Source organism: Poecilia formosa, unplaced genomic scaffold, assembly GCF_000485575.1.
Source record: "Poecilia formosa unplaced genomic scaffold, Poecilia_formosa-5.1.2 Scaffold40, whole genome shotgun sequence".
Classification (NCBI taxonomy): domain Eukaryota; kingdom Metazoa; phylum Chordata; class Actinopteri; order Cyprinodontiformes; family Poeciliidae; genus Poecilia; species Poecilia formosa.
In genome coordinates, this window is record NW_006799979.1 from 306,397 (window position 1) to 314,615 (window position 8,219).

The 8,219-nt window shown below is 38.4% G+C and overlaps 2 long non-coding RNA genes across 2 annotated transcripts; one reads left to right on the top strand and one right to left on the bottom strand.

Moving 5' to 3' along the window:
- Positions 1-1,082: 1,082 nt before the first annotated feature.
- Positions 1,083-2,092, top strand: LOC103137372 (uncharacterized). Its single transcript, XR_476128.1, has 2 exons — positions 1,083-1,171; positions 1,283-2,092. It is a non-coding gene; the product is annotated as an uncharacterized LOC103137372 (long non-coding RNA).
- Positions 2,093-2,167: 75 nt separating this feature from the next.
- Positions 2,168-8,219, bottom strand: LOC103137371 (uncharacterized). Its single transcript, XR_476126.2, has 3 exons — positions 8,102-8,219; positions 2,443-2,654; positions 2,168-2,352 (listed from the first exon to the last, which is right to left on the bottom strand). It is a non-coding gene; the product is annotated as an uncharacterized LOC103137371 (long non-coding RNA).

Below are 8,219 nucleotides of genomic sequence, written 5' to 3' on the forward strand. Positions count from 1 at the left end.
TTACAACATTTATGAAAAAGAAATTAATAGGGGTAAATTTGTGTTTTCGCCATAAGTCATTAAAAAACATGCCTACCTACATTCCTGTAGTCTTCGTGGGAAGTGACATCTGGTTGTTGAAAAGGTGACTCGTGTGATGTGAAAAAAAGTGTTTCTGTCTGAGTTTTCAATAAAATATTTTTGAATTTGAATTTGTTTTGCGAAATAAACAAATTTCAATCTAGCCAAGAAATCACATCATCATCATAGCGCAAAAACTTTTTATCCAAGTTTTTCTAAATTGGCGCGTTTCCATTGAGCTAATTTATTTCGGTAAAACCAATTTGCACAATTATATGGTCAATAGAAGCACAGCTACTGTCTGAGTTTGCATTTCTTCCAGTCACATTCAATTCCGTTTATTAACCACCAACAGTAGCAGCAAAAGGTCGTTACTCATCTGTGTTTGACTAAAACGCAGCTGGTCTTCTTTTCTTTCTCTTCAAGACATTTTGTCTCTCATTTCAAATTCTTATTGAGTTATAGTCACGGATTAGGAGTTTTGATTTTTTTAAAATTGTTATGAGAACAGTCTGACTTTTATACTGTCACATTCAGAAAATGAGAATATGAGTTCAAATGAGGAAGACTGAAAGCACCTTTTTGAAAATAACCTTTAAGCAGGTTTCAGTAAGCTCACATTTCTGTTTTTAAAAAGTTTTCTGTTGTTCTGTTGTGATATTTTTAATTTAAATGTCTTGTTTTCATCACCTGTAAGTGGAAAATCATCATAGCTGAAATACATTTATATATTGCTGTAGCTGAATTACAGTCCAAACTTATTTGCAGAATTGTTTTAATTCATCCACTTTTAATCCATTTTGATTGGATTTAAGTTCAAACATTTAGACAAAGCCACTCCTGAATGTTCCCTGTTTTGAGCCAGTCAGGACGTCATTATTGGTGTTTGCTAACATGTACGTGCTGCTCTGCTGCGCGCTGCTTCGCTGCTTCGCTGCTCCTCCCTGTCCGGCTGATCAGCTCATTGCCCTCACCTGTGCTGCTCCCTATTTAAACACCTGGTCTTCAGTCACTCAGTGTGAGATGGTTTGTTGTTATTCCAGGCACAGCCTGTGAGTGGTCTGTGGTCCTTATAGTGTACCTGACCTACTTCTGTCTCCTCCCTCATAATGTGAGTAATCCTTTTTGTGCTGAAACATCTTATTTCTCAGGACTCTGACTGCTGCCCTGTGGATTCTTTTTGATTTATTCTGCTTCTTATGCCCGTCGTCTGTCTGATCAGGATTGTCTTAACGTTTGTGTGTGTGAAGCTGCTCACCCTTGGAGGACTCTCCTGTGTCGCCACTCTCCTTTCGTACAGTTTTCCCATCAGGAAGATGGGACTTGAGCACCTGCATCTCCATCAAGTCCTTATTTTATTTTATTTTTTAAAGGTCTGCCTAACATGGTTTGGCCTCAGACAACTTCTGACTTTTTTTTAAAGTGCTCTAAAGTGAGACAGTATAGCTATTTAACTGGTTTCATCATGTTCTTGACACTTATGTAAAGCTGCATTGTGTAGCTTTTTATCAAATATTTTTCTATCTATTGAATCTATCACCATATTGTGCCAGTAATATGACACTACTCCCAATCATGCTCCTCTGGCTTCTCCCAGTGCTAATTAGAAACAACCAATCAGAGCCAGAGGGAGGGCCTCTGTGCTGTCAATCATGGTCAGAAACATATGCTAACACCCTTGCCCTTGCTATGCTAACGGCTTCTTCCTGATGGTATTGTCCATCATAACTGCTCAGGCTAGTTGGCATGGCCACCAACGATTTGGCCACTTTTGTCTTAATTATCCAGCTGGACATTTTTCTGTTTCTCCATTGATGGTTTCAGATGCCAATGGTATCATTGGGAGGAGTGGTGATCTATTCACAGGTCGCCATATTACACTGTCATGACACGGTGGGTTTAAACAAATATGTCAATACTTGCTCCTTAACTTAGTTTTTGTTTTCAGTTAATACCAATCAGTGGGTCATGTTTCCTTCTATTAATACTGAAACTCCAAACTTATCCGTCAGTAAAGTTTGTTCTCTTCTGTGGCTCCTTATTGTCATTCCAGTTACAAATGTACAAATATTTAGTGAATTAGCTACTGAAATATTCTGGGTACAGATAAAATCATAAGTCAGGGTTTATTAAAAATGTCATAGATGAGCTTCACAGAAGATGACCATACCGTGGCCTTATAAAATTTGGCTTGAGATCTTGAGCACTTTGGCGTTTTTTCACAACTCGCTTTTAAAGTTTTAAATCCCTTGGGCTCCGGTCCATTGTGTTCATGGCATGGGAAAAGTATTCCTAAAAACAAAACAGATGCACATAAAAATTGATACCCTTCATAGCTGCCAAACTCACACGAAATGTATTGTGTGCAAAAGAAAAACATACTTTTTATGAAAGCATTAAAACACAAGAACTTAAAGCAGGAACACTAAACTGCTTTCTGTGATCAGCTTTCCTGCAAGGATTTCAGTGAAACATGTGGATCTGTGGAGAAATGAGCAGAAAACTCCTGAGTAACCTCATCACTTTATGCCTTTCACTTTCCTCCCCTTTTTTTTCCCTTCAGATGACTGAAGACGAAAACTCCCAAAGTGAACCTAAAGGGGTGAGAGAGAGGACACGGTGTCTTGGTAAACATATGCACTTAATATTCGGGCCATAAAACTTGTAAAATTAAAAGCTATTTTGGAAAATAGAAAAAGAAATATTTATGTGTCTGGCTCCGTGCAGAGGTCGTTTTATCGCGGGGCAGCGAGGGCCCTCTGGGGCACAGGTAACGACTGTCAACAGGCGCAGGATTTGGGGTAGAGCGGTGAGGCTAGGGGGTGGGGGGGTTTAATGCTGTTGGGATGAATGATCTCTAATGTTGAACCAGATGTCCACATGTGTGACAGGGTTTCCCCGAGACACAATGTTGGGCTTAAGGCAGGGGTGTCCAAACTTCTTACCCTGGGGGCCAAAGCTGACAAATTTAAACTACTGGCAGGCCACCAAATTTATTATATTAAAAATTAGTCTGCTTTTTTTTTTAAAACCAGCTAATATATATATATGTATATATATTTATTTTTTTTGGTGAAATCTGTATATTGTTAAAGATCCAAAACATAAACGTTGCTTTATTGGAAAAAATATACATATATTTTTGGTCATTAATTGTTTTCTACTTTGTTGGCCAAATTTTTACCATTCTTGACTTGTGGTCGGGGGGCCAAACAAAATTATTTCAAGGGCCACAAATGGTCCCCGGGCCACACTTTACACACCTCTGGTTTAAATAGTACCAAGAAAAACAGAGGAGGAAAGTGAAACAATAAGTTCTCCTGGTTATAACCAAAAGACGACCCAGACAATACTGAAGAGTCCGAATTACTCTCTGGTGGACTCCATTACTGTCACAGTAAGACAAATTAAATTACGAGGCAGCGGCATGATTAAAGCTACAAACAGACGTCAGAAATGCAGCACAGATGACAAGACGGGAAAATTAAAGGTGGAAAACCCAAACACAAAAACAATGTCAACCCAAGTCAGGTTGATTGAAAAGCTGCAAGAAGCTGTTATGATTGTGAGAATGTGCAGACCCCTCATTTTAGCAGCCAGAAAACATCGTAAATCGTGTGGAGGTCTCTGTTTACGTTCTGCTGACCCCTCTTTGCACTCCGGCTCTCCGAGTTCAGACGCAGTCACTTGGAGACAAATTCAAATATACATCAGGCGAGTCTGAATTAAAAAAAAAAAACGAGAAACTCCGTGAGGGTTTTACGGCTACGTTGCTCCGTTCTGAGCTCAGGTTGTTGTCAGACTGGCAAAGTAGAATTTACGACGGTCTTTTCACCTTTAAGTTCAATTTGTGTTCTTACCGTATATCAGATTTTTAAGTAAGTATATTATAAGTGAGGGCACACAAGGGCGCAGTGGTTAACACTTTTGCCTCACAGCAAGAAGGTCCAGGGGTCAAATATCAGGTGGGGGCCTTTTGTGTGCTGTTTGCATGTTGGTCTCTTGCATTTGTAGCTTTTTATTCCAGAAACTTCAGTTTTATTTTGTAGAATGTGAAAAAAATCCCCACTGTGAAGGGGTTTGTTCACAAACCTCTCTGTACTTTACAAAGATTATTAAGCGGAGACTAAATTACACTCTGGTGGACTCCATTTTGCTTTTCTGAAGAAAAATAGTTGGATTGGATTTTTTGGGTGATTGGGAAAATAAATAAAAATATACAGTTTACGCATTGAAAAGAAAAAAAAAAAACAAAACCTGGCCCCCAAGGAAACAACGTGGTAAAAAAAAACTGAACTAGAAGAAGTTGCAGAGGTGTGATTATTGTTGGATGATGCTGTAAAGAAACTGCGTCTTTAGAAGCTGCTGCTTCTAAGAAATCGGAAAAATAAAAGTTTTTTGGGGGCATTTTGGTGGTGATAGTTGAGAAACTTAAACCCAACAAATTCTAAAGTGATAAAATGCTTTTACTGAAAGTAACCAAAAACATTTTCTAAAGCAAAACTGTAACAATCGTTTAGACAGCCATGAAAACTATTGCTCAAGAAAACTTTAAAACATGCCAAGCCAGTTTGTTAGACGTGAAGAAGGACTGAAGGCTTCGGCTCAGTACTTTTCTGTTCTAAAACGTTTGTTGAACAAAGAAAATGCACACAAAGATGATGACTGCGACTTGTTGGCCCCACAGTTTTTGCTTTTCAGCTGCCTTCTTCCTTCCCTGACTAACAAGTGGGAACTAATTCACCTTTTACCTCCTGAAGGCAGAAATGGGTATTTTATATAGAGTCCCAAAAACAAACCAGGAAATGAAAATAACATCAACGTGACGCCATATTTTAGAAATATGACGTACATGTGATATGGAAAATAGCCTTTATTTGAATAGTATTTGATCAAGTCTGTGGACTCCAAAGCAATTAATCCTACAATCAGTCATTCAGCCAACCACAGATGTCCCATGACAGATGCAACTTGGTCCGATTAAGCTTTGAGGTTTACACCTAGGCAAGACAGTTGCATGCACTGCATAACAAGACTCTTGTTTTTTAAATGTTTGACATTAAATCAGATAATACTTTTCTGTTTAAAGTCAGTTGGGTTAAAATAACTTTGTTGGTAATTAATGTGGTGGTATGCTTAGGGCTATTGTTAATTTGGATGACAAATATGTGCCCAGGTTTGAAGTTCCTAACAAATTTGTCAATATGACATCAAAAGCTTACAAACCATGACAATTTGTTTTATAGTAATAAAAAAATCAATCATTCTTTATTTTTTTTCCAACTTTTTTACAGTTGCTACATAAGTAAATTTGTATCAAACCAACAGATTATTTGAATAGAGGAGTATTTAGAAGTGCAAAAACATTCAAGATGGCTGCCATTTAGTGGACAGTCTTGTAATGGAAACGTGTGATCTGAGGTATATTTTAAAGTTGCAACATGTCATGTGCCATTCACAGAAACCATGAAAAATATATCTGAACAAATCAAAAATATCAATACTAAATTACTAAATGTTTGACCAAATTGAAAACGTCCTTTTCTTTTGGAAACAAAAGAAGTCCAACTTCTCATATCAGTCTTCAAGAATTATCTAGACTATTTTTTTTGCCAAGCTTCAGATCTATTTTTTGCCTTAGTGGCTGTGTATCCCCAACACATATTTAAGGTAAGCCCTCACAGATGTTGGATAAAGAACCAATTACTGGTTCTATTGTCAGCGTGAAGGAAAATGTGGCGCATGGTGTTAGTACAGCTTGTGAACTCGTGGGTTGCTAAGGAGCGTGCATGGCTGAACGTTCCGCATTAAGTGCGCCGGCATTTCTACGCTCTCTTTGCAGGACTGTTCCTTTCTTTTTTTCCTTTTTTTTTGAATGAATAAAACACACACAGCCCCTTTTCCTGTGAATTTCAGACACACACCAGCATTCTTAACGTACAAGCCTGCACATCTCAGCACCACCGAAACACACTACAAATTTATGACCTTAACATTCCAGCGGGGTCAAGCAATTTATCAAATCCCGCACATTCTGGTTTCAATTACACAGTCGATTGTGGAGAGCAGTTATTTTAGCAGGTTCATTTGACCCAGTGGGGAGGTGGACTCTCTTTGCTTGACATCACATCCCTTGAAAGCGACTGGGCATCGGTTTCTGGACAGACGCTCGTCTCCCCGGATCGTGCAGATGGTGGGAGGGAATTTGTCAGGCCGCTTTAGAACGAGCAGATGAGCTGTGGGTGTCTTCACGCAACTGTCTTCTTCGATTTTTATCCCCCCGTCTTGTCTTCTGCGTCGAGGCTTTTCCAGCTGCAAGCGTCCTTCATTGAGTTTCTCCTCTCTGCTTCTTTAGTCTGTCTCTTCGATGAAGAGGAGTCTTCTATCAGTTGTGGGTCTCTCCATCGAAACCTCTATATTCTTCTCTCCCCCACATCACCAGTTCCTACCCAATTTCTTTGTTCGTTTTTCTACCTCTTTCTCTCTCCCTACGTCTGTCTCTCTTTCTCCCTCCCTCTTTCTCTCTCCATGGTAGAGTGGTGATAAATCCGTATTTTATTGCCGGAGAATTTTCCTCTCCCTGCAGGGCTGACAGCTCACCACGTTCTAAGACACTGCTAGGACCAAACCCAATCCTCCCTCCCCGCATCACTCCATCTCTGCCTCCATCTGGCCTTGATTACTGAAAGAGCGGAATAAGGCTGGTGGAGCGAAGAGGGGGAAGATGTCGGAGGAACGGCATCACAACATTTCACCACAGGAGAGGATGGCGCGCGGCGTGTTGGTATGGTTGAAGAGGAGAGTGAGGGTAGAAAAAAAAAACAGAGGGAGAACAAGAAGTTCTTAATGGTAGCTTAGTGGCGAAGGAGAATGGAAAAAAGCTGAAGGAATTCAATAAAAAAAAGCAAATATTTTATGTATTCAACAAGATTCAGTTGCTGTTTTTACTTTGGTTTGAGAACGTAGCAACAAAATATGCAAGCACGGTTAATTTGGGAAGAATCAAAAGTTTCTGTAAACCACAACATATGGTCACATTCAAGAAACTGGAATTTGTGTTTCTGATGAGGCTTGTTGAAAGTACTTTCTAAAAATAACCTAGTCAGGTAATAATCATACTTTTCATTAGGCCCACAATTCTGTTTTATATTGTAATCTTAAATGTAAAAACTCTGAATTAATAAAGCCTTGAAAACATCTACCTGTGTGTAAAAAAAATAAAATAAAATAAATAGAATTTCTCCTGGCTGAACTAAGCTACTGAAATGATTCAGTAACATTTTTATTTCTTAAATATGATGTATTTATGTGTAATGAAAAGACATTCCTAATTAAAGTTCTGCAACATAAAATGTAACTAAGTGTAACATAACTATAAATATTTTGGTCAATATTGCAATCACAATTATCAATCATTAATTTTTGGAAACACTGTATTTATTCATTAAAGTAGTAAAAAAAAAAAAAAGGGCCCAGTGAAATGTGTTTTATTTTTTCCATTCAGATTTTTTTGAGGAGACATATTGAGCCAAACGTTTTGGTAAAATATCTGTCATTACTTTAAATAAAGTATCTCTCATACAGTAAGAAGTTATTTTTTACTAATTCAGATATACTTCTAAATTCTTATTTGATCTGAAGTGGTCAACAATTGTGTGATTGTGTTTCATAATGACTCACTACTGTTCACGTTAGCTCATGTTTCTCTACTTTCTGGTCCAGTGTGTGGCTAACTTGGTTCATAAAGCTGCTTTAGTCACCAGAACTTGATCTCAAACACATGTAGCTGTGTAACTTTGTTCTAAAGAAACATCTAAACTCACTCAAACGGGAACACAGTATTTGATACACTCACATCTCACACACAATGTTTTCATACGGTACAACTAGCTACAGTATCAAGCTAACGCTAGCCTGCTACCTCTTTGTTTTGATGCATATTTTCGATGGTGTCACTTGTAACAAGGCAGAATGTAAACCTAAACTAAGTCTGGCTGAAACTAAAATATTTTTTTCCCACTTTGTAAATGTATTATCTTACCGTCAAATGTACGACTCCTGTTTCAACTCAGCACTTTGCTATCGTCTAAGTGACTTAGCACAGCTGTGCAAGTCTCACAGACAGACAGGGAGCCGCAGCACCCATTTCCGTCTCTGCA